At 33.6% G+C, this 26,657-nt stretch overlaps 1 long non-coding RNA gene across 1 annotated transcript; it reads right to left on the bottom strand.

The window, feature by feature from the left end:
• Window positions 1-17,924: 17,924 nt before the first annotated feature.
• Window positions 17,925-24,708, bottom strand: LOC142506160 (uncharacterized). Its single transcript, XR_012804525.1, has 6 exons — window positions 24,492-24,708; window positions 24,346-24,405; window positions 24,180-24,245; window positions 21,770-21,856; window positions 20,261-20,320; window positions 17,925-18,117 (listed from the first exon to the last, which is right to left on the bottom strand). It is a non-coding gene; the product is annotated as an uncharacterized LOC142506160 (long non-coding RNA).
• Window positions 24,709-26,657: the final 1,949 nt, after the last annotated feature.

The following is a 26,657-nucleotide window of genomic DNA, read 5'->3' on the forward strand; positions in this document are numbered from 1 at the left end:
GCGACATATGTCTGAGAACCGATGCCATATAGCCGCTTCTTTTTCACCCCGTCCACCTCCATACTCATACTGTCGATGGCCTCAGTAGTTGAGGTCTGTGGCAGCCCGTCCTCAGTGGTATTTTGAGAAGCGTCATCAAACCTTGCATTCAAATATCTTCTCCTACAAAAAAAAAAAAAAAAAAAAAAAACAAAATAAAACAATTGTTTAATTTATTTAGAAATTGTAATCCCCACAATAAATTATGATGATTCTATCTATATGCCGAATATAATTGCGCGAAAAAAAAGAAAAACACACGAAAACTTAAGTTACTTTTCTGATTAAATCTGAGTTGAACTTGCACAAATATTGCACGAGTACAAGTAATTTACATGTTACTCCGTAACTCGCCAAAATTTCAAATTTACTTAACGTGGGCGAGTGTTTATTCTTTTGGAAAAATTCATTAAGGCCGGGAAGGGGGACATTATTGAAATTTTTTTTTTTCAACAAAAAATTACTCATAAACTTCAAAAATTTTAAAATTACGCATACAAATTTCAGTTAATATGATTTAGTTGAGCCACTGTAAAATGTTACATGCAAAAATGTTTGGATAAAACTATATCCACTTTTTTGCACAATTATTGCACGCATAATAATTGTTTAGCATTGTGTTTTGAAATTTAAAAAAAAAAGCCACTTTTTTTTTTTTTTTTTTTTCCAATCGTTAGCTTTCAAGTCAATATTGTATTTGACTCAGTTCCCAACTATAAATTTACTGTAATTTTTACGATGGTTAATTTTATAAAATAGATTGGGAATTTATAAGAATTTAAATAAAATAAATTAAAATATTCAAATACAATAATTTTATTGGGGAAAATAAATAAATAAATAAATAATATATACATACATTTATTTAGATATCGCATTTAATCATAATGGCATTTATCAAAATGAGAGGGGAGAAAAGCACTCGGAGAAGGAAGGGAATAATTCTCAGCTGAGAAGACATTATATCCTTTTGAAAATTTTATGTGTAATTTTTCTAAAAAATAAAATCCAATTTTTCCTTCTCCTGTCCCCAAGTCTTCTCTTCTCAAAATTAATGTAAGAGATTCAACCAAAAATTAACATGATTCAATTCCAGTTTGTACCAAAAAATTCGTGCATACATGACTAAAGTTAATAAACGCATGGGCAGAATAATTTAAATCCGATCTCGATTTTAGATGATAAATATATTCGTGTATAAAAGTAAATTTGCACGAACATTGCACGAGAATGAGTAATTTACATATTACTTAATAACTCGCCAAAAACATAAATTCTTAAATTAAATGGTACAAAATTTGAATTATAAACAAGCGTGATGTAAGGTAACTTAGTATTTCTGCAATAATTACACATAAACTTTCAAATTTCTTCAAGATGGGAGAGGGGAGAAAAGCCTTGGGGAAGGGGCCGAGTATTTTTAGAAAAAAATACACATAAGATTTCAGATTCATTAAATGTGGGGGTGAGGAGAAAAGCTATGGGGTGAGAAATTTATTTATAAAAATTACACACAAAATTTCAAATTTATATAATGTGGATGAATTTTTCTTCTATTTGAAAAAATATGCATACATTTCAATTTTCATTCGATACCTGCACACATGTAAAGCACGAGGATGAGTAACATATATATATTAATAAGTATTTTGCATGTGTATAACACGAGGATGAGTAAATAAACAATTTTTTTTCCATTTTCCTGCACACATGTGGGCGCCTGCCTACGTGGCACGCCCACAACCACACAAAATTTTTTGTTTTTTTTTTTTAAAAAAGCTGACCGTGGCGGTGCTCATGATACCCTTTACACCTGGTGTGCAGGGTAACAAATTCGTATATATATATATATATATATATATATATATATATGTATGTATATGGTGTGCAGGGTAACAAATTCGTATATATATATATTTATTAAAATCTCATGTCCATATTTTACACAGAAATATTCATGTACATAAATAAACCAATTTTTTTTTTCCATTTTCTTATAATTAATGCATGAGATTCAACCAAAATTAACATGTTTCAAATCCAATTTTTGCATACATGACTAAAATTTAATACACGCACGAGTATAGCACGGAGACGAATGATAATCTGTAAAAAAAAGTTTATGTTTTTCACTAAGAAATTACCTCAAAAGATTCTTCTTGTCATGAGAAAGATAATTTAATTTTATATTCTCGTTAAGGAATTTTACTGTGTTCCTTAAATTCCAGGGGTTTGATGTCTGAGTATGACTGGAAGTCCAGAGAAGAGGACGTGACTTGTTTTTCACATCATTTTAAGGAAGTTCAGAAATGGCATACATAAAGTATTACAATAATAATCAAATTACCTTTGCATTATAATTATTTGTAACTTACATTTACAGATTTTTTTTTTAAAGAGTTTTATGTTTCGAATTTAATGTATAAGTTACCCATCTTCGTGCAATGGTTGTGCAATTTTTTCATTCTCGCGCAATATTCGTGCAACCATTAAGTTTTGATTATCTATGCATCTTAATATTTCTTATACAAATTCGAATGGAGACTTAATTAGTAACATTAATTTCAGTTTATTATTTATCAAGATAATATTTTTTTATAATAAAATTAAATTGTTAATGGATTATTAATTAACAAATTATAAACTATTTAGATGAGGAAAATTAAGTGTAGGAATACTCTTACCATCCGGAAAATGAAGGAGCACAAAGGTTATTGATTTCCGGCACTGATCCGTCGGCCTTGTTTCCTATTTTTATATAGTGGATAAATATAGAAATGGAGAAATGGAGGCATTCATGGTCATTGAATGGAAGCGAACATCGGAGTTTGGCAAACGGAACAGGTGCAGTGAGCCAGATGGTCTAGGTACTAGTCTTTCTAAGCACATTGGTGAACTCGATCATACGTGGAGCATGCACCAGAAGATTTTGATTTATACAACTTATTGTACAAACTCATTTCAATTTAGAACTTATCTATTGCCTAATGGAAACTCCTAGCACACTCGATGTAGGCTTCAACTTCACAATCCGCATAATGTTTAACGTCTTTTATGCCAAGACTGCAAACATAATCTTTAATGTCTTTGTGCGAATACTCACTAATCTAAACTTTGAAGCTCAACTCTCATGTATATATGTGAGTGATTGTGTGTGGAGAATTTTACAGTGTATGTATATATCAAATGTATCATAACACTTGGGTTTGCACTCATTCTAGCTAATTTCTTCATATATGATGCACACGCTTTGAATCCCCATGTAATTTTGTATTTGATCTTCAATATGTTGTATTTATGGCCTTCAAGAATGATATAGACATTAGATATAAGAATATGACAATTTAGAAAGATTGTGTATGGATTCTAACATTGCAATGATCAAATTCGTATTTCTGGTCATTTTACGAAACTAGGTCATTGATGGTTGGTTTGATCTGCCATCAGATCAGCTTGGTCTGATCTAGTCTGATCTGTTTGGTCTGACTTGTGCTGAACCAAGTCAAGCTGATCAAGTCGAGCCGTTCTATTCTTTTAAATATATCTCTTGATTCATCGATTTGTGGGCAAATAAATAAACATGAAAGTTGTATCTCTTTCTTTTAGCTTTCCATGTAATTAAGAATCACTCAATTTCAACTTTATATGAGACATATATGCTCGATAGATCAGAATGTTGGAAATCTAGATCATGTTCTTCATTGCAAAACTAACTTGAGTTGCAATTAAGTATTATGCAAAGGTCAAGATCCAAGAAAAATATGTTATATGGGGGTGAACCTAGAAAAAATCTGTGAGGCAGGGCGAATTATTGAGAAAAAGATTGGGGTTTGGGTGATGATATTTTTAGAAAAATTACACATAAAATTTCTAATTTTTGGATATTTGTTAACTTTTCAAAGTCATGTTACGTTTAAAAGAAAGAAACTATGTTGAATGGGTATAAGCACGAGAAATCAAATCAAACTTAATTGATTTATGCTATTGAATAAGTTTACGGACACATATTAATATTTTTTTGATATTATTATTAATAAATATGAATTTCCCAACATATTTTCAGATAAATAATGTTAGGATTAGGGGGGGTGAATAAATAATCTCAAAAATTTCTGAAAATATTTTGATCGAGTTATCAACACTAAAATGAAATTCTTGTCAATTTGGAATCAGTAAGTAATCAGTTTATTACTACGCGGAAATAGACTAACTAAAAAGGTTTGAACACAAAATGGCTTAAGATAAAAATTAGTTGGGCTATCAAATGAAAATAAAAATAGATATGCTGACTGAAATATAAATGACACAAGGATGTTCGGAAAATTTAACACTTCTACAACACGCCTTCTGCTTTGTAGAAAGATTGCAATAAAAGATTTTGGTAATTACAACACTTTGAAATCACCCACTTCAATAGGACTTACCATTGTCTAACTAAAACTCTTAATAAATTTACTCTTTAATTAAATGATCAGTAAGATTTCTTACTTTCAATTACAAGTATTTCAGAAAGAGATTTAGCACAAATTGATTCTTAAATGATCAGATTACAAACTATCAGTGTGTGCTTGCTTCGATCATTTGGGCTCTCAAAGAATATTTTGAACTCAAAAAGCTTAATTTGCGAGGAATGATTTATTTTTATTTTTACTTTGAGAGAGAGTTTATAGTTATCTTATTGTTCTATTTATAGGCTTTGCTTGCAATGGTTGTCTTTTTGAATCTTGTATCCATTTTCAAATACAAATGTTGTTGTCGTCATGTTATCGTCCTTTCTGACAGATCGTACACTACGGGTAGTGCGCATGGATTTTGACATTCAACATCATAAAATACTGTTAGTACAGAGAACTCTATCTGATAATCATCGAAACATAAATGTTCTTGTTCGGATTGACTGCGGGATAATCGTTGAGCTACAATAATAATAGGTATTAGTACGTAGAACTTTATTCAATAATTGAGTTGGGCTCTGATCCTTAACACTCAGTAAACTGAAAAATTTCAGAGAAAATTTGTAGATTTGAGCTGACTGATCGACTTGAGATAAACTGTTCCATCAAGTGTCCTTTGATCAATTTGGCTATCAGTGACTTTTTGTGTTCGAATAATAAACTGTCAGTTTGGCTAGACAACGATATGATTCTAATTATCTTTGAAAATTTTAGCTCATGAATATTCAGTTTCCTTCTTGAATTCGGTTTTAGTTAGGATCTGTAATTATCAAATGGATCAGCAGTCTTGTTAAATAACCAAAACATAAATGTTCTAAAAATTTCTATGTTTTTGGTGTTTGACAAAATTAAGCACTTAAAATCGAAATAATCAATTCATTGTTAGAAGAGATTTTACAAATATACAGAAATTGTTCTCTAGGCATTCTATTATGTGAATATTTATGGGATCCGAAGAGCTTGCTACTAGAGTCATTTGGCTTCTTGGAATGATAAGTTGGTTTAGATTGTTATCTCTAGTGTGCCTGACTGGAGGAGTCATTATTTTTCCTTCCCTTTTTTTTTTCAACACCAAAAGGTTCTTTAGATAGGTAAGAACACTAGCTAACTGATTGTCTACTCTATCAATCTTTTCATTGAAATTAGCTTGAACTTCCTCAATATTGGTGCAAATCCAAAGTTTTGAATCTCTCCACCAAGATGAGTAGAACTAGCCGCCTGATTTTTCTTGATATGATCCAAGGTAGTGATGACTCTTTTTGATGGATGAGGAGGATGAAGGGCTGTAGGTATACTCTGCAACAACTATCAGTTTGATATTTTCAACAGGCTCTTCATTAGCCTTGTCCTCAGTTACCTTGACTTCTTGTACTTGAGAAATAGGTATGCTCCTGATTGGTGTAGAAACTGGTTTGGTCTTAATAGTTTGTGGCTTCTTTGGAGGGGGAGAAGATGTAGTCATATAAGAGTCAATAGATTGTAGAATCAGTTTCGTCTTGGGCTTTGAAACGACAGCTTTACTGACCTTATTTTCTGATGTCTTATTGGTAGCATCCAACTCTTCTCCTAGTTTCTTTTTAACAGCCATCATACCAGTAGTAGAAATGTTCAGATCATGTCCCTTAGGCTTGAGACAAAGAATGTTTGTGGCAGTTAGAGCTATGAATTTGTGTAGAGTGACTGAATTAATGAGCAATGCCAATGAATAGTCAAAAAATCTGCTGAGAAAGAGAGAAAATCTAGCATATTGCTTCTCAAGCTGAATCATAGCTTTGAGATTCTGGAATAAAATGACTGACCAGTTGACCTTGATTCCAGTAGGAATAGCTGTCATCACCAGAAATATTTCAGTAGTGAAGGCATCAAAAGAGCCTCCATTTGCCAGAATGGGCATGGCCACCAAATCAACCAGAAACTAATACTCCAATTTCATTTCTTTCTTCTTTCCAGAAGTCTTGATAGAGCCACTGGTATCAGAAAAGTTCGACTTCATATCTTCAATGGTCTTCTGAGGAACTTCCATAAAGTCATTTAACACTTCAGAAGGCAATTGGAACAGAGTGGAGAAGAAGGCTTGGCCTATCAATATATTATCCTCTCCAAGATCCATCAAACTCTTTCCATCATCGGTGACTTTTCCCTTGACATAGAAATTCTTTAGTTCAGACATATAAATCTCCAATGATGAACTTAGAAAGATCCTGAGTCTAGATGACTCAATCGCCTGGAATGCCTTCAGAAATTGCAGCATCTTCCATAGAGTATATTGACTCAAAGTCAATTGCGAGGGCATGCATGATGTAAAAAGGAGTAGAAGGTGCTGTCATTTCTGAGAATGAATCTTGAAATAGAGAATAGAAAGTTTTTGAAATGAAAGGGAAGCAAAAGCCAATACTTAGAACGAAAGTATAATCGGAGAAGGAAATCAAAAGGTAAACTAAAACCTTAAAAATTTTGAATATGTAAAATATGCCAATTTTGAACTGGTAGACAGACGTGACACTTGTCATGTTGTCGGCTAAAATTTTAAAAAATTTAAAATAGAAAGGTAAGTACAATGTACGAATTTAAAGTTTAAAAAAATGAAATGGTCAAGTCCCCTTAACAGTTAATAATGAGAATTAAATAAAGCCATAAAGTCAATCCTAAATGGTAAGGTTAGTCAGACTGAGAATATTTTCTATCAATTAATTGGTGAGGCTAACTTTCAGTTAGTGAAACTCAAAGAGTAACTCACAACAGTCTTATCAGTAGAGCTTCATGATTAAGTATTCCTTTAAACACATGCATTCTAAGATAAATCAGTAATTCTTAAAATATTTATAATGAAGGAAAAGGTATTCTCTACAAGTGGTTTGGTGAAGATGTCAGATGAGGCCAGTTTCTCATTTTTAATATGCTTAAGAAATTTAATCAGTTGAGTACTTATATGATCTTTAACATTAAGAAATATAACTCAAGTAAATCGAGAAAAATCATCAACATTTATGAGTATATATCTCATTCTCCCTAAACTGATTACAGGTATAGGACCGAACAAATCCATATAGAACAGTTCTAAGCATCTATTTGTTAGTTTGCTACCTTTATTCTTAAAGTTAGATATAATATGTTTAACTAACTGACATGCAGGCATACATGATTTTTAACAAATTCAATACTAGGCAAACCATCAGCTATGTTCAGTTTACGCAGATTGTTAATCAATCTAAAAAGGTGATTTAATCTTTTATGTCATAGACATTGTCTATCATTGTTAATAGCAGCAAAATAGTTTGATGAGGCTAGATGATCACTATTCCAATTAATTTTATAAGTGTTACAATTTTTAATTCTGGTTAACAAAGTTTGATGATCAGCATCATTAATTAAACACTTATCCTTATGAAATTATACTCATGTAACTATTATCACATGGTTGACTAATTCTAATTAAATTATAGAATAAATTCTCAACAAGTAATACATCATTGATTATAACATTCAAATGAATAATCTTATCCTTACCCACAGTCTTACCTTTAGCATTGTCACCGAAGGTTATCTTGGGTCCCTCACAGTTAATTAATTAGATAACAACTAGGTTTGACTAGTCATGTACCTCGAACATCCACTGTCCATGTACCATACTGAATTTTTCAGCCCCTTCTCGTTTATTGTTAAGCATTCACAAAGTAAATCTGTGAGAACCGGATTTTTTCTCATTTATGTATTTGTTTGCAAGGAGATTGTGTAGAAGATTTTTATTGTGATTGTATGGAATAAGAATTTCACATGGGGAAATTATAATTGAGGAATCTTTATGGCCAATACTATAATACCTACAACAAGGCATACACATTTTGAGATGTGCAAGGGAATTACAAGGTTGAGATATCCTCAAGATCCAAGTGAGTAAGGCATGATATGGTGATCAAGATTTCGAAATCTTCACTATCAACCTTGTATAGATTCTGAGTAGTTGCTTGCATGCCAAATAAAAAGGAAGCAAATCATCTATCCATGCACCAGGGAATCAATGAAGCTTGACCAAATATCCAGCACTTAAATTCGAAATATTGAGGGGCAAGGGATTAAGGAATGAGCCCCACGAAATTGGAAGAAAAATCAGTAACAATGGCAAAGAGATTAGGGTCAAAAATTGTGAGATTTATGTCAATCTTGAGCATGATTTTAGTGCCAAAATTAGATCCATCTCCCTCACCTATAAATACCACACCATCTCTACTCATTCTCCACCCCAAATTTTCGAAACCCTTGCTGAATAATTTCGAGTTCCAGCAGCCTCCCCATAGCCGAAACTCTGCCCAAATATCGCCACAACTTTAGCCTAAAAATCGAAGCCAAAGCACCGTCCGAGCAAGAACGGGGAACGATCCACGTCGAGAAGCCAAGCACCTACATTTCTTAGCATCAATTATACGGTAAGTGGGCTGTTTTAAATGCTTATAAATTCGATTTTATTCATATGTGATTTTCGGTTTTTTGTTTAAAAATACGGTCGAGTACCGTCATTTTGTATATGCGTTTTTACGAAAATTTTGGTACGTTTTTTGGACACTGTGAGGATTCCTTGAAAATGGGTGGAATTCCAACATATGGCCCTTAAAGGTGAGATAGAACCGTTTTATGGCCTCGCCCCCTTAGAGGATTAAAACTTAGGGACTGACGTCAGTAAACCGTTAAAGGTGAAAAATCGCAGTGTTGTTATGTTACAAATACGATGTTACGGTTATGAAAAGCATGCTGTATGTATATATATGTTTCGAAAATGTTATTAAATTGGTTATGCTGTGTTCAATATCCCCCATTTACTGAGTATTCCCAAATACTCACCCCCCTTACTCTCCCCTCCCAGATAAGTCCGAGGAACAGGTTGATGACGAAGAGTCCGAACAGTTTTGGGGCTGGTGAATCACAAGATTAGTAATAGATTTTATTTCGACTTTTATGATTTAATGAATTGTAAGACGCTTCCGCATTTATTTCTGTCGTTTAGTGATTTTGGTTGTAAAAGACAACGTTTCCTTTGGATAGAAATTGTGATATATAAACTGGTTCGGTTTATACTGTGCTACGAAAGGCTTGTTGTTTCGATTGTGTGATTGTTAAACAACGTCGGTGTCAATCCCGAGTTTCGGGGCGTGACAAAATCAACTGGTACTCAATCCTATTTGAGTCCAAACGAGATTAGTCCCTTACGAAACCACACTTGGATCATCCTGACTGGCCGACTACTCTGTTTGTACAACAAGGGTTGCGCAAAAGTTTATGTGTGCAATGCTTGGTGTGTGTGTTGGAAATAGAATGTTTTTTAGCTCTTCTGTCATCATTGGTCTTGTATGTATGTCTTTTGAACATGCTTGTAGTTATATTATCGATAAGGTTTAGCCTTCACAGAGTTACGTCTTGTTGGGCTGAATCTGCGACTAGACCAGTTGGGCTTGACAGATGAACTCTTCGGTGTACAACCAATATGTAAAGCCCTAGATTCGACGACTGTCCTCATTGTATCAAGACGAGTCTTTCCAGCGTGCTTATGTCCTCACTCACACGCACCCTAGGAAAGTTCCCAGGAGGTCACCCATCCCAAAATTGCCCCAAGTCAATCACGCTTAACTTTGAAGTTCTTATGTGATGAGCTACCGAAAAGAAGATACACCTTCGTGATATGAGAAGTACAAATCAAATCTTTTAAGCCCTCTTCAACTGTACAGTCCATTACATTGAACAGTCTCGAAATCCCTCTCATTCCCGTGTGGGTCGGTTCATTCATGTTCCCTCCACCTAGAAGCCTGCCAGGAGCTGCTCATTGTCCGTGCAACTGATGGCACCGGCGATCACCCCCCGCCCTCTTCGGCCCCGGGCCTCAGATGCCCACCAGCTTCCGCTTGGTTCGTCCCCGAACCACACCGTACTAAGAGAGGTCGGCTCTGATACCAACTGTAAAGCCCCAGATTCGACGACTGTCCTCATTGTACCAAGACGAGTCTTTCCAGCGTGCTTATGTCCTCACTCACACGCACCCTATGAAAGTTCCCAGGAGGTCACTCATCCCAAAATTGCCCCAAGTCAAGCACGCTTAACTTTGAAGTTCTTATGTGATGAGCTACCGAAAAGAAGATACACCTTCGTGATATGAGTAGTACAAATCAAATCTTTTAAGCCCTCTTCAACTGTACAGTCCATTACATTGAACAGTCTCGGAATCCCTCTCATTCCCGTGTGGGTCGGTTCATTCATGTTCCCTCCACCTAGAAGCCTGCCAGGAGCCGCTCATTGTCCGTGCAACTGATGGCACCGGCGATCACCCCCCGCCCTCTTCGGCTAACGCCCCAAATTTGACGACTGTCCTCACTGTACCAAGACGAGTCTTTCCAGCGTGCTTATGTCCTCACTCACACGCACCCTAGGAAAGTTCCCAGGAGGTCACCCATCCCAAAATTGCCCCAAGTCAAGCACGCTTAATTTGAAGTTCTTATGTGATGAGCTACCGAAAAGAAGATACACCTTCGTGATATGAGTAGTACAAATCAAATCTTTTAAGCCCTCTTCAACTGTACAGTCCATTACATTGAACAGTCTCGGAATCCCTCTCATTCCCGTGTGGGTCGGTTCATTCATGTTCCCTCCACCTAGAAGCCTGCCAGGAGCCGCTCATTGTCCGTGCAACTGATGGCACCGGCGATCACCCCCCGCCCTCTTCGGCCCGGGCCTCACATGCCCACCAGCTTCCGCTTGGTTCGTCCCCGAACCACACCGTACTAAGAGAGGTCGGCTCTGATACCAGCTGTAGAGGCCTAAAAATCCGTGCTTGAAAATTTGCGGAAAATTTAATTTTCTTTTGAATAATTAAAATTGCCTTATTCATAACTGAACTGATAAATAACGTTTGATGTTCAAAGTGGCAGCGGAAGAAATTAAAATTTTCGAAATAACAGTAAAAAGTTTATCCAACGATAATTAAAATGTTTGAGCAATCAAATAATAATAAATGCTGAACTGAGGTCCTCGGGATCCTACTACTGCCGACTCAAGCTGGCTCACTGGTCCCCGCCCTCCGTCCCGACGTCATCAGTACCTACAACAATCAAGTCTAGTGAGTCTAAAGATTCAACATGCATATATCGTAAATAACAAGTAAATAAATAGTAAAGTTTTATGCAAGTGAAAATATCATGTCATGAGGCATATCGTGAAAATATCGTGTCATGATTAATTATAGTACGTGCATAACTGAACTGAAAATCATGGTGAAAATATTTGCTCCTTGAAGCCCTGTACTGAAATAGCATGTAATAATTTTCTGGTGAGATTATGGTCTACGCAAGTGGTCCCTGAACTGAACTGAACTGAGCTGATCGGTAACTGGCGACCGGACTTAATAATGTACGTCTGATCAGACTACTGCCACAGTATACTGGGTGAAACAACTGAACTGACCGGTAACTGACGGCCGGGCCGGTAACTGGCGACCAGACTTAAGCATGATAGTAAAGTGACCACAAGCAATATCGCATAAATCTCGAAATGAATATTTTGCACGTAATATAATTAACCAACATAATTAAATATGAACCGGTAACTGGCGAACGGGTTTAGTAATGTTTGTCTGATAAGACGTTCATTATTTTACCCAGTCGCCAGTTACCGGTCATGGGAGCATTTTATTATCCGGTCGCCAGTTACCGGTCAGTTCAGTTCAGTTCAGGGGCCACTTGCGTAGACCATAATCTCAACAGAAAATTTATGACATGTTATTTTATTACAGGGCTCCAAGGAACAAACATTTTCACTATGATTTTCAGTTCAGTTATGCACGTATTATAATTGCTCATGACAAGTTATTTTCACATTATGCCTCATGACATGATATTTTTATCCCATGCAAATTTTACTATATTATTTACTCGTTATTTACAATATATGCATGCTGAGTCTTTAGGCTCACTAGACTTGATTGTTGTAGGTACTGTTGATGTCGGGATCGAGGGCGGGGACCAGTGAGCCAGTTCGAGTCGACAGTAGTGAGACCCGAGGACCTCATTCATTTCAGCATTTACTATTTTTAATTCAAACCAAGTTTTTATGTTGCTGAATTATTTTTAAGTCATTATTTTGCAAACATTAGATTTCTTCCGCTGCTATTTTGAATATCAAACATTTTTGTCAGTTTAACTTGATTGAGACATTTTAATTATTTAAAAAGAAAATTTTTAATTTTTTCCGCAAATTTTCAAACACGAATTTTCGGGCCGTTATAGCTGGATGTTAGATTTTATCATGATAATATTTTGTACCAAGATTTGCGAGATTTTCGGAATTTGTGATGTAGCATTTTTTTTGGAACTCAAGAATTTAAATAATATCGTGTATATTTTTTTTCGGAATTTGAGATATGCAGAATTTTACCGGATATAGATCTAAGATTTGATATACCTGGATAAAGATTTAAGCAAAAAGATAACTCAATCTTGGAACTAAAAATCTTGAGGATTTTATCATGGGATTTTCGAAAATAATATTGAAAGAATATTAGGGAATTTTCGAAAATCATAGATAAAGGGAAAAGTCTACACGATAAATGCAGCTTGGGAAAGATTTAACTACCAGGATTTTAGGAAAATAATCAAAATCTTATTTGTGGAAAAATACTACTAAATTTCGGGTTTAAGTCAGCAAATTTGTGGGATTTAAGAAATATAACTTTTATTATTTTAGGAAATAAAAAGTCTACCGAATATTGGGAATTAGACACAAAAGTCGAGATTTTGCAGGCTGGGCAAAGCATAAATTTCGAAATTTATCCTTGGATACATACATGAATTTCGAAATTTAGGTCTAGGATAAAGAATAAAATTTAGATTTGATCACGATTTTAGATGGAGATTTGATTCAAGTTTAAACGCGCGGATGACATCTATCGAGATAGCAGCCAACCCCTATAAATAGGAGGGCCTATAACTCAAAAAAATCACACCATTTCTACTCCAAATTTTCAAGCTCCTCTCCTAGTTTTCTTAGGATTTTCGAGAGCTTGCTCTCTCAGTGTGCGAAGGAGCGAAGTGCCTGCTGCAGTCCAATCCCGAAGCTAGGGTTCGAAATTCCAGTGCAGGATTCCCCTCTATTCACGTTTTTCTACGATATCTAAGGTAAGTGGGCTTGTTTTAAATGTGTAATTTCGGTGTATGCATTTTCGTATTTTCGAAATTTCGGTCGAGTACAATTCTTCTTCTACCCCTTCTGGCTACGATTGCTGCATGGATTTTATGTTGACACTGTGAGGATTCAACTTGATATGGGAGGGAATCCCAACTATGATATGACCCTCATACGGTGGGATATAACCGATTCGGCCTCGCCCCCTTAGAGGAATAAAAATTAGGGACTGAATTCAGTAAACCATTGAAAGTAGAGGAATCTCTGTGTCAGGTCAAGGATACGAATGTGGTATGAGTCAATTTATGCATGGTGTGTGTGTGTGTACATATTTGGAATTTTATATGCATGTTGTTGTGTACTCGAACGACCTCCACTTGCTGAGTATTTCCCAAAATACTCACCCCTTACAACCTTCCCAGATAAATCAGAAGATAACTCAGAGGAACGGGTTGAGGAAGAAGAGTCAGATCAATTTTGGGGCTGGTGAAATTATTTAAATTTCGAGAATTTTGCTGCAAGGATTTAAAAATTTTAGTAGGTTTATTTTAATTGTAAACGCTTCCGCAATTTATTCAGTTGTAAAGACAATGTTCAAATTTTGCGAATTTATGAAATAAACTGGTTTCAGGTTTATACTGTGCTACGAGGCTGGTTGTTTTTCGATTGTGTGATTGATGAACAACGCCGGTGTCGACCAACCCCGGTCTCAGGGCGTGACATTTAAGTGCGTGTGAGTGAGGACATAAGCACGCTGGAAAGACTCGTCTTGATACAGTGAGGACAGTCGTCAAATCTGGGACGTAACACAATACCAAATTTTTTTCCTTTATTCATCAGTTTGGCATGATTTTCAACTGGAGCAGTAGTCTTTTGATGTTAATGTAACGTACTATACTTCACAAAGTTAATATATTTCCTTTTACATATGTTCAGTGTCGATTGAGTATTGTTGTACGTGAGGTTGCTATAATCATCCGTGAAGCCGAGACCTGTTTTGTCCCTTGAGTTCTTCTGCAGCTCCTGTATTTTCTCAAGAATCACTGAAGACTTGTTACAAATGCTAATTGGTTCAGCTAATTTATTATTTTTAGAAATAAGCTGTTGATGCTCAATCAGTACTCTTTCATTCTCAGTCTTAAGCTTTGCAACTTCTGCCTTGAGACATAACACTTCACTTGATTGTTCCTAGTTAGGATTTGTATTACTGTGAGTTATGCTTGCTTGATTTGATTTCACTCCCTCGAATAATTGAGAAAGTTTCTTGTAATCTATTACCATGTCATTTAATGCAGTGATGAGATCATCTCGTGTAAAATCAGTTGAGCTAAAATCAAATAACTCATCACTGGTAGATTTCAGTTCAGCATCGGCCATGAGCCATTGCACCTCGTCTTCATCACTCTCGCTGTTGAAACACTCTGATTCGGATGAGTCAGTCTCAGAATCATCCCACTTGGACTTATTGTCCTCAGCTATCGGTAATTTTGGTCTCTTAAATTCCTGAATGACCTCCTATCATCCCTGGACTTTTTCTTCTTGACATGAGGTCGACCTTCTTTGTCAGTTGGCATTCCCTCATACTTCTTTGGCTTATGGCAGTTGGCTATGAAATGCCTAATTTTACCACAGTTGAAGCATGCATTGTCCTCACTAGTTGACTCTTTATTGTAATGATTGTGTTTGCTCGGACTTTGAAAATTGCCCTGGTTTTTCTTGGGAACTTTATCAAATTTATTTACAAACAAAGACATCGCATCACTACTCAACTGCTCACCTGACTTTTCTTTCGAGGCATAATTTTCAATAGTTGCAGTAGTCATATCCTTGTTAGTTTGGTTGATGACTCGCCATTCGTCCTTGTTTCTAGTTCGAATTCATATGCTTTAAGGTCTGTAAACAGATCGTGTAGTTCAAGATTGTTAAGTTTTTTTGATTCACGCATGACCATTGTTTTGACATCCCATTCTCTTGGGAGTACCCTCATTACTTTCAATGCTATTTATGATTGTCATGCTCTTTTTCAAGAGCAGCCAGCTCGATTATGATACTGCTGACTCTCTCATTGAAGTTTGACATAGACTCCCATGCCTTCATCTTGATATTGTGAAATATTTTTTATTGCAACAATCAATTTATTTTCCTTTGTCTGATCATTTCTTTCACATTGTTGTGTCAATTTCTCCTAGATGTCTTTGGAAATGGAACACATCTTGATCTTTATGATAGATTTTTTTTCAATGCCTTATACAGGATGTCATTGGCAACATATTTAGATTAGCTTTTTTCTTGTCATCATTGATCCAATCCATTCTCGGTTTTTCAATCATCTGAGGAACACCATCAGAATGGAAATGACAATGTTTTTTCAAGATTTTCATCAGGCCGTCTGTGATTACAAGCCACATGTCATCATCTTGTGCAGCTAAATGAGCATGGATCCTGATTTTTTAGTAGTCAAAATCCTCTTTGGGAAACATTGTCATTTTTCTAAATGAGACCATTTTATTGAATAATGTTTAGAGACAAGAATTAACATTGCTCTGATATCACTTGTTAGGATTATATATTGATTTAGAGGTGGTGAATAAACAATCTCGACAAATTCTGGAAATATTTCGATTGGTTGGTTAGCAACATGGAAATGAAATTTTTGTCAGTTGGGAATCAGTAAGCCAAAAATTTATTAATGCGCGGAAATAAACTAACTGAATTTTTTAGCACAAAAATGGCTCAAAGTAAAAATCAGTTGGGCTATCAAATGAAAGTAAAAATAGATAGGTCGACTGAAATGTAAATGACATGATTTTGTTTGTGGATTTTTGGAGAATTCAAAAATTCTACATCACCCCTTCTTCCTTACGGAAAGATTGCACTAGAAGACTTTGGTAATTACAACACTTTGAAATCACCTAATTCAGTAGGACTTACCATTGTCTAGCTAAAACTCTTAGTAAATTTACTCTTTAATTAAATGATCAATAAGATTTCTTACTCTCAATTACAAGTATTTCACAAAGAGATCTAAGCACAATCGATCCTTAAATGATAAGATTACAATCACCATGTGCTAGCTTCGATCAGTTGGGCTCTCAAAAAATATTTAGAACTCAGAAAGCTTTAATTGCGAGAAGGATTTATTTATCTCTAGAAAGAGTTTAAAGCTTGTATCACTAATCTATTTGTACGCTTTGCTTGAAATAGTCGTCTTTTGAATTTGTATATGTTTCCATATACAGAATTTGTTGTTGTCATGTCATCGTCTTTTATGAAATATCGTACACTTCGGTAGTGCACGTTGAATCTGACATTCAACGAATAAAATAATCTTAGTACGGAGAACTTTATCCGATAATTCGACTGTTCTCTGACTCTTAACACTAGGCAAATTGAAAAATTTCAGAGAATGTTTGCTGATTTGGGCTGATTGATCATCTTGAGATAAATTGTTCCTTCAGTTGTCCTTTGATCCGTTTGGCTATCAGTGAACTTTTCGCCTTTGAATAATAAACTATTAGTTTGGCTAGATAATCTGTAGGCCTCTGATTAGCTTAGAAAACATCAGCTCATAAATATTCAGTTTTTTTTCTTGAATTCAGTTTTATTTAGTCAATTGGATCAACAACATTGTTAAATCACCAAAACGTAAATATTCTAACAAATAAAAAATCTTTTTATATTAAATTCTCATTATTAACGTATTGAGAGTAGAACGGTATTAACATCATGAAATCCCATATTGAATTTGTACAAGAAACATTCCCATGCATAAATGATTAGAAGTTAGCATGCACAACTATGAAAAGCTTATATATTAATAACTCTTTCGGCAAACAGAAAAACTTCCAAGTTAAAATCTATGAAATTTATTCAGAAATAAGCATGATGCATAGGTAAATCTAAGCAAATCATTAAATAAGGCATGAATGAAAGCCTGGAGTTGAAAGTAGTTTTAGAAAAAATTACACATAAAATTTCAAATTTTAGGCTTCGAGGTGGAAATTACCTCACTCTTATACTAGTCTGGTGTAGTTAATATGGAAAAACAATTGGGAAATCATAAGGATGTAAGTAGACGAACTCTTGAATATAAGGGGACCTCTTTCAGGGAATTCAAGTAGCCACTCGGAGAAGACATTTTAGGGAATTCAAGTAGCCACTCGGAGAAGACATGGAATTACTATCACGCCCCGAGACTCGGGATTGACGTCGACGTTGTTTAACAATCACACAATCGAAACAACAAGACTTTGTAGCACAATGTAAATCGAAACCATTTTATAAGTCATAATTCAAACGATGATAACCATTGTCTTTACAAAACCGAAATCTCAAAAACAACAGAGTTTAATGCGGAAACGTAAAACTGGATAATAATAAACTTAAACTTAATCTAAACTCTTGAACCATCATCATCCCCAGAATTGTTCGGATTCTTCTTCCTCGAGTTCTTCTTTAATATTATCTGGGAAAGGTTGTAAGGAGGGTGAGTATTTTGGGAAATACTCAGCAAATGGGGTGCATATCGAGCACAACATAAAAATTTTACAACATTTTCGAAAATAACACATAATTACATAATGCTTTTCATAATCGTAACATCATATTCATATCATAACAGCACTGCGATTTTTTCACCTTCTATGGTTTACTGATATCAATCCCTAAGTTTTAATCCTCTAAGGGGGCGAGGCCATAAAAGGGTTCTATCCCACCATGAAGGGCCATATGTTGGAATTCCACCCATTTTTGGAGAATCCTCACAGTGCCAACACATACACGTACCAATATTTAAAAAAACGCTTGGACAGAACGACGGTGCTCGACCGTATTTTTAAAACAACAACAAACGAACACATGCATACTCTGGAAGTTTAAATATTTAAAACAGCCCACTTACATTATTTTTAATTGCTAAAAACGTAGGTGCTCGGCTTCGGGAAGTGGATCGTTCCTTGTTCCTCACTCGGCGGCACTTCGGCTTGATTTTTCTTGGACGATTTTGAGCAGAGTTTTGGCTAGGGGATGCTGCTGAAAATTTCAAAAATTGCAGCTAGGGAATTCGAGTTTGTGGTGTGGGAATGGCTAGGGTTGATGCACTATTTATAGGGGAGGAGGATGGAGCTAAATATGGTGGCTAAATCATGCCAAAATTGCTTCAAATCTTGCAATATTTGACTCCAAATTTCCTTGCCTTTTTTCGAAAATTCAACTACCTAAGTGGTGAGATTATTCCTTGATCTCAATATCCTTCATAAATTCGAAAATATGGTGGCTAGGGTAAGGAATTTTTGTGCACAAGTTTGATGATTTTCTTCCACTTCTTCTTGTAAGTTACCATGCATCCATGCATCACAATATCTAGGCATATACTCTAGTATAATTTCGAAAATATCATGCTAATTCTTTAGATCTTGTAGGATATCTCAATCTTGTGAATCCCCTTCCCAAATTTCTATTTTGCAAGTCTTGGTATAAAAATTATTGACTTTATAAATAATAACATTTCTAATACAAGGATTTTTTCAATAGATTTTCCCACTTCATGCCATAATTCAAGATCCTGAGCTCTTCAATTTCCTTACACATGGTTAATTAAAAAGGTTGAAAAAATCGGTTCTCAGAATTACAATTCTCTCGTGAGAGGAGATTAGAGAGTTCATGTTTTGACAAAATATTACTTGATATATAAGTTACCAATCATCGTGCAATGCTCGTGTAAGTTTGTCTTTCTAATCCAATACTCGTGCTGTTGGGTGCAATAATTGTCCTTGCTTGGTAGAGCGATCGAACCGTGGTGCTTGAGTTGCTGTGCCGTTTAAAAGATTTGAGTTGCATCATTACCACTAGCTATAGCTTTTGGTAAGGCGGCAAGCGCTCGGTCCTACAATTGGCATCAGAGCCAAGGTCACGAGTTCGATTTCCATTGATTACAAGGAGTGCAATTATTGGGAGGGAGATTGTTGGGTGCAATAATTGTCCTTGCTTGGTAGAGCGATCGAACCGTTGTACTTGAGTTGCTGTGCCGTTTAAAAGATTTGAGTTGCACCATTACCACTAGCTATATCTTTTGGTAAAGCTCGGTCCTACACGTGCAAACATTAATTTTTATTAATTATCTATGCATGTTAATATTTCTTTTATAGAATTGTTTTGAGACTAACATTAATTTCAGTCGAATATTAGTATATAATTCATAAGAATATTAAACTAATATTGGATTGTTAATTAAAAATTATCAGCTATTTAGACAAGAGGAAAATTAAGTGTGGGAATACTATATCATGTAGGAAACGAAGGCATGCATTCGGCATAGTTTCATATTTCAATGCATTGGATAACTCCATAAATTAAGAAATGGCGAGGCACACATGGTCATTCGTATTATTAACTAAAAGAATATTTCAAAGTTTCTCAGAATGACATTTATCATAATGAAAAAACCTAATATCTTGATTATTTTTTTAACCATAATTTCAATAAATTAACTTCCATTCGACGTAGATTTTTTCATTAAAAGCGCTTGATTAGTTGAAAAATTATATGTGGACACAAAAACTTGTAACATTTCAAGTATCATCAAATTTATGTTGAGTTATTATTTGTACCTGAAAATCATCATATCTGATAGTAGCGACATCCGCATAGAATAAAAATCTCAACTGCGTCTGGAAAAGATTTATCCAAATAGACATAAGAAGAATGAAAATGGTGAGAAATCTAAAGATCAAGAAATACAATTGTACATACGAAATCAACATTTGTACCTAAAAAATTACAAGATCTGATACTAGTGCAAATAAATAAATCTCAATCAAGATATGAACTAAAAAAGAGTTATTGAAATGAGGGATACGAGAAAAATGAAAATTATGAGAAACAGAAATAAAAAGTTTTTTTTATAGTATTTACATTTAGCCAGAGATCAGTACACAAACCGCCGTCAAAAGTAAACGTAGAATGAATTTTAGACAGAATAAATGAGGAATGAAAAAGGCTCAATATATATGATAGATTGGTTAGGGTTTGATTTGGGTAGCAATTCCCTAATAAAATCGTTATGTCAGAATAAGTAAACTTTTCACTTAAAACGACTTCTATTTAAAATTTATTTTTTTTAGAAAAAGGCAAATCCTACTTTTGAAAAATAATAATCCATGATTATTTGAGACGGAAATCATAAAAATATCGAAATAATTATGTACAAACAACAAAAACATATAAAAAAATATGGATAATAAAATATTTTTCAATAAAAATTCATGAAAACCAAGACTAAGTTTAAGTGAAAAAATATTTATTTATGTAAACAAATATATATTGGTCTATATGTTATTATTAAAAAGGAAAAAATATTGTACTAAATTTGTTTTTCTCATTTCATTTATCTATGGTCTTTAAACCTAAAAACTTCAAGTGAAAGCAATTTGTTTCACAAATGCTACAAATAATTCATGCTCAACCCTTGAAGAGTCTAACATATGTGGTTCAAATTTTAATTCGTGATCAATTGATTAAAAGTTGTAAAAATTAAAATATAGATCGATTATTTTTGCCTATTTTAAAAACTTGATTTAATTATCTTTTCGACCAACATTTTTTTGCATATGACTTCGTGCACGTGTATTTTGTGTGCAAAATTAATATTTGGGCGCATACCGTACGAGGATAAATAACTTATAAATAAATTAATATTTTTGGGATGTTATATATCAAAGAAATAAAATGTGTGCATAAAAATTAAAAAATAATATGTGCACGAGTATCGCACGAGGATGAATAACTTATATATTAGTTAATAAATGTCTTGTAACTCTTAACCCGCTCATTGATGAGAATTTTGAGGAATTTGTGATTGTACTGGATGCCAATTTTGAAGAATTGATTTTTGAACTCAAGAAATGGATATTTTTTTCTTTCTGACATTGAATTTTTTATTATCTCAGAGTATTTTGAGTCATTCTTATTTCTACCTTATGAATTCATAAATAATATGATTATATGAATCATATGATATATATTTTGCACATTGTGATATAATAATTTTCTCTAATATACGTACATATGTATATAAATAATACATATATGTGTGCGTTACACGTATATAAAGTGTTCACCTGTCTAGAGCTCTAGAAATTTGCAGAGTTGCACAATGCCTTTCAGGGACATTCTTGGAAGCATGTGGACGAGAAGACGAGGGACTTCTTCTTGGAGTTCAAGGTAAGAAAATTTATTAATATCATTTGATATATATAATTTTAAAATTTTAATCAACTTAATTTTGTAGAAATTTTAATTGCAAGGAAAATTTCGTTGGGTTCCTCGACTAGACATGGACAATAATTAAACTTGGAGTACACGTCTTGCAGATCTATATAAGAAGACATTATGTAATTGGTGCAGGATGAGGGGTGAATGCCAATGCGTGGGAACACTATTTGGAGCACACATGAATGGAAGCAAAAATCGGAGTGTTGAAATATAAGCGCATGCTCTGGGAGCTTTTCAAGAAAACGGATGAGAAGGAAGGAACATAGTTTTTTTTTAAAAAAAAGAAACATTAAAGATAAAATTTGAAATAGTAATGAGATTAATCAAAGAAAAATATGTTGAAAACTTGCACATGTATAGCACGAGGATGAATATCAAATTTGTTTAAGATGAGGAAGGGAAAAAACTCTAGGGGGTGAGACATAATGGTTTTTAGAAAAATTATACATAAAATTTCAACTTAATATAAGATATGAAGTAAGTAAGCCTTGGAGAGAGACATGTTACTCTTTTCAGAAAAATTACAAATAAGATTTAAAATAGAAATGAGATTAACCAAAGAAAAATATGTTCAATACTTGCACGGGTATAGCACGAGGATGAGTATCAAATTTGTTTAAGATGAGGGAGGGGAGAAATCTCTTGGGGTGAGACATAGCTTTTTTTAGAAAAATTACACATAAAATTTCAAATTAATTTAAGATACGGAGGAGTAAGTAAGCCTTGGGGTGAGACATGTTACTTTTTTTTAGAAAATTTACAAAAAAGATTTCAAATAGTAATGAGATTAATAAAAGAAAACTCTATTCAATACTTGCACATGTATAGCACGAGGATGAGTATCAAATTTGTTCAAGATGAGGAAAGGGAGAAAACACTTGGGGTGAGACATAGTTTTTTAGAAAAATTACACATAAAATTTCAAATCAATTTAAGATATGGAGTAAGTAAGCCTTGGGGTGAGATATGTTACTTTTTTTTTTTAGAAAATTTACCGATAAGATTTTAAATAATAACGAGATTAATAAAAGAAAACTATGTTCAATACTTGCACATGTATAGCATGAGGATGAGTATCAAATTTGTCTAAGATTGGGGAGAGGAGAAAACTCTTGGGGGTGCAACATAGTTTTTTTTAGGAAAATTAGACATAAAATTTCAAATTAATTTAAGATATATGGAGTAAGATTTCAAATAGTAATGAGATTATTCAAAGAAAAATTCAATACTTGCACATGTACAGCACGATGATGAGTATCGAATTTGTTTAAGATTAGGGAGGGGGGAAAACTCTTGGGGGGCTGAAACATAGTTTTTTTAAAAAAATTACACATAGAATTTCAAATTAATTTAAGATATGGAGTAAGCAAGCCTTGGGATGAGACATATTACCTTTTTTTTTTTAGAAAAATTACAAATAAGATTTCAAAAGTAATGAAATTATTCAAAGAAAAATTTGTTCAATACTTGCAGGTGTATAGCACAATGATGAGTACCAAATTTGTTTAAGATGAGGGAGGGGAGAAAACTCTTGGGGGTGAGACATAGTTTTTTTTAGAAAAATTACACATAAAATTTCAAATTAATTTAAGATATCGAGTAAATAAACCTTGGGGTGAGACATGTTCCTTTTTTTAGAAAAATTACAAATAAGATTTCAAATAGTAATGAGATTAATCAAAGAAAAATATGTTCAATACTTGCACGTGTATAGCACGAGGATTAGTAACTTAGATATTGCTTAATATTTTGGGAAAAAAAACTCTTAATTTAAAATCATAAAATTAACTCGAGTTACAAATTAATAAGCATTATACAAATTATCAACAATTTAGACAAGAGGAAAATTAAGTGTGGGAATACTCTACCATGTAGAAAAAGAAGGCATGCAAAGGTTATTAATTTTCTACACCGACCTGTTTTTTTTTTCCATATTTTTATGCATTGGATAACTCCAAAAATTAAGAAATGGAGGCGCACATGGTCATTCATGTTATTAACTAAAAGAATATTTACGAATATTTCAAAGTTTCTCAGAATGACATTTATCACAATCTTGGTTATTTTTTTAACCATATACATATATATATATATATATATATATATATATCAAGAAATTAAATTCAATTCAACGTAGATTTTTTAACGTAGATTTTTTAATTAAAAGCGCTTGATTGGATGAAAAATTATACGTGGACACAAAAACTTTATGACTTTTCAAGTATCATCAAATTTATGTTGAGTTATTATATGTACCTGAAAATCATCAGATCTGATGGTGGTGACATCCGCATAGATCACAATTCTCAACTGAGATAGGATCTGGAAAAGATTTATCCAAATAGACATAAAGAAGAATGAAAATGATGATAAATCTAAAGATCAAGAAATCCAATTGTACATATGAAATCCACGTTTGTACCTGAAAAATCACAAGATCTGATACAAGTTCAGAAGAAATAAATCTCAATCAAGATATGAACTGAAAAAGGGTTATCGAAATGAGGGATAGCAAGAAGAATAAAAATAATGAGAAAAAGAAATCAAAAGTTTTCTTATAGAATTTACATTTAGCTAGAGATCAGCGCACAAGCCGTCGTCAAAAGTAAATGTAAAATGAATTTTAAACAGCAAATGAGGAATGAGAAAGGCGCAATATATATAATAGATTTGTTAGGGTTTGATTTTGGGTGGCAATTCCCTAATAAATTTGTTATGTCAGAATAAATAAACTTTTCAGTTAACACGACTTCTATTTTACATTTATTTTTTTAGAAAAAGGAAAATCCTACTTTTGAAAGAAAAAAATCCATGATTATTTGAGACGGCAGTCGTAAAAATATCGAAATGATTATGTATAAACAACAAAAACATATAAAAAACATGGACAATAAAATATTTTTCAATAAAGATTCATGAAAATCAAGACTAAGTTTAAGTAAAAAATATTTATTTATGTAAACAAAAATATATTGGCCTATATGTTGTTATTAAAAAGGAAAAAATATTGAACTAAATTCTTTTTCCAACCCCCTCTAAACACATTCTCGATCCTAACACTCTATCGTATACATAACGAAGGCATGCTAAGGTTATTGATTTCCAACACCGACCCATTAGGCGTAGTTTCCTATTTATATGCATTGCATAACTTCAAAAATTAAGAATTGGAAGCACACATGGTCATTCATGTTATCAGCTAAAAGAATATTTACGAATATTTCAAAGTTTCTCATAATGACATTTATCATAATGAAAAAAACCTAATATTTTGATTATTTTTTTAACCATATATATACTTCAAGAAATTCAATTCAACGTAGATTTTTCAATTAAAAGAGCTTGATTGGTTGACAAATTAGATGTGGACACAAAAACTTTATAAAATGTCAAGTATCATCAAATTTTTGTTGAGTTCTTACTTGTAGAAAATCATCAGATCTAATTGTAAGGCCCTGTAATTAATTATCCGGTAATTTGGTATAATTGAATAAGTATTGAGTTTTAAACTAAAATAATTATTTATGCAAAATAATTTTAGAAAGTGTGTTAAAAATATGTATTTTAGAATATCGGAGAATTTAACGATACAAAATACATATAGAATTTAAATAACACACGAGAACAAAATAAATACAAACGAGATAAAAAGGAGCATAGATACTACATTTATGCATACATACACACACACACACACCCCATTTATAGAAAGAAGAAACGAGAGAAGAAAGGAAGAGAAAGGAAAGAAAATTCATTTCCCTGAACCCCTCTTCTTGCAATCCTTGTAGCAGCTAACGTAAAATCTCTATATCTCCTCCGTTTAAAGTCGAAACTAAAAAATTCTTGAAAGGTTGTCTTCCTAACATCTTATGCTTCAATTCAAGCAATAAATCCCTAATTTTGAGCAAGGATTCGGGTAGATCGAAGCTGTTGTTCATGTACTCTATTTTCTGCGTGAATTCTCTCGGATTTGGATGAGTTGTTTTTGTGTTGCTGCGACTTTTCAGCTTGAATTTGTAGAAATGACCTAAATAAACTTTTTAATGCTTTAGGTTATCTGTTTATAGCCACTGGAAAAATGAGATTTCAATTAGAAATGGATTTGATATGATTTTTCTACCAAAATGTGTCAAAATCAAATTCTGCAATTGAGCTGTGTGCTTCTGTAATTCGAGAATATGACCTCTGTGCAGTTGGAATTTTGGTTCAAATGAAAGTTCTAGATCTATGTTTTTCTTCGAAACGAGACTTGAATCGATAAATCCCAATAAGAATTGAGAAAGTTATGCTCATTTTTCTGGAACTGCACAGTGTGTGAAATTCTGTCCGCGAAATTCGGGAGTGGCAGTGTGTTCTTGCAAATTCTGAGATTAATATACTGAGATTCCGAAGATGGTTTCAACAGGAAAAACTTAGATAATTGAGTTTTTTTTCATTTCAATTGGCGGATATTGATTTGAGTTAATATTGAGCGATATATGAATTTTATGATCTTTAGTGCCAATTCAGACATTGGAATAGAATGTAGTTTTCATGATCAGCTTATTGTTGTTTTGTTTAGGCCGAGGATCTTGAAGTAAAGTCGATCTTTGGATTTGACAAGTTGGTATAGGTATGTTACAGCTCAGTAACATACGATTGTAAAGCATAAATTGTGTTTAAATTGTTATTCTGTGTTGCACTGATCGTATCTATGACTTCTTGACTGTTGTAAGTTGTTAATGCCTTCGTTGT

Source organism: Primulina tabacum, chromosome 10 (genome assembly GCF_025594145.1).
Source record: "Primulina tabacum isolate GXHZ01 chromosome 10, ASM2559414v2, whole genome shotgun sequence".
NCBI lineage: Eukaryota > Viridiplantae > Streptophyta > Magnoliopsida > Lamiales > Gesneriaceae > Primulina > Primulina tabacum.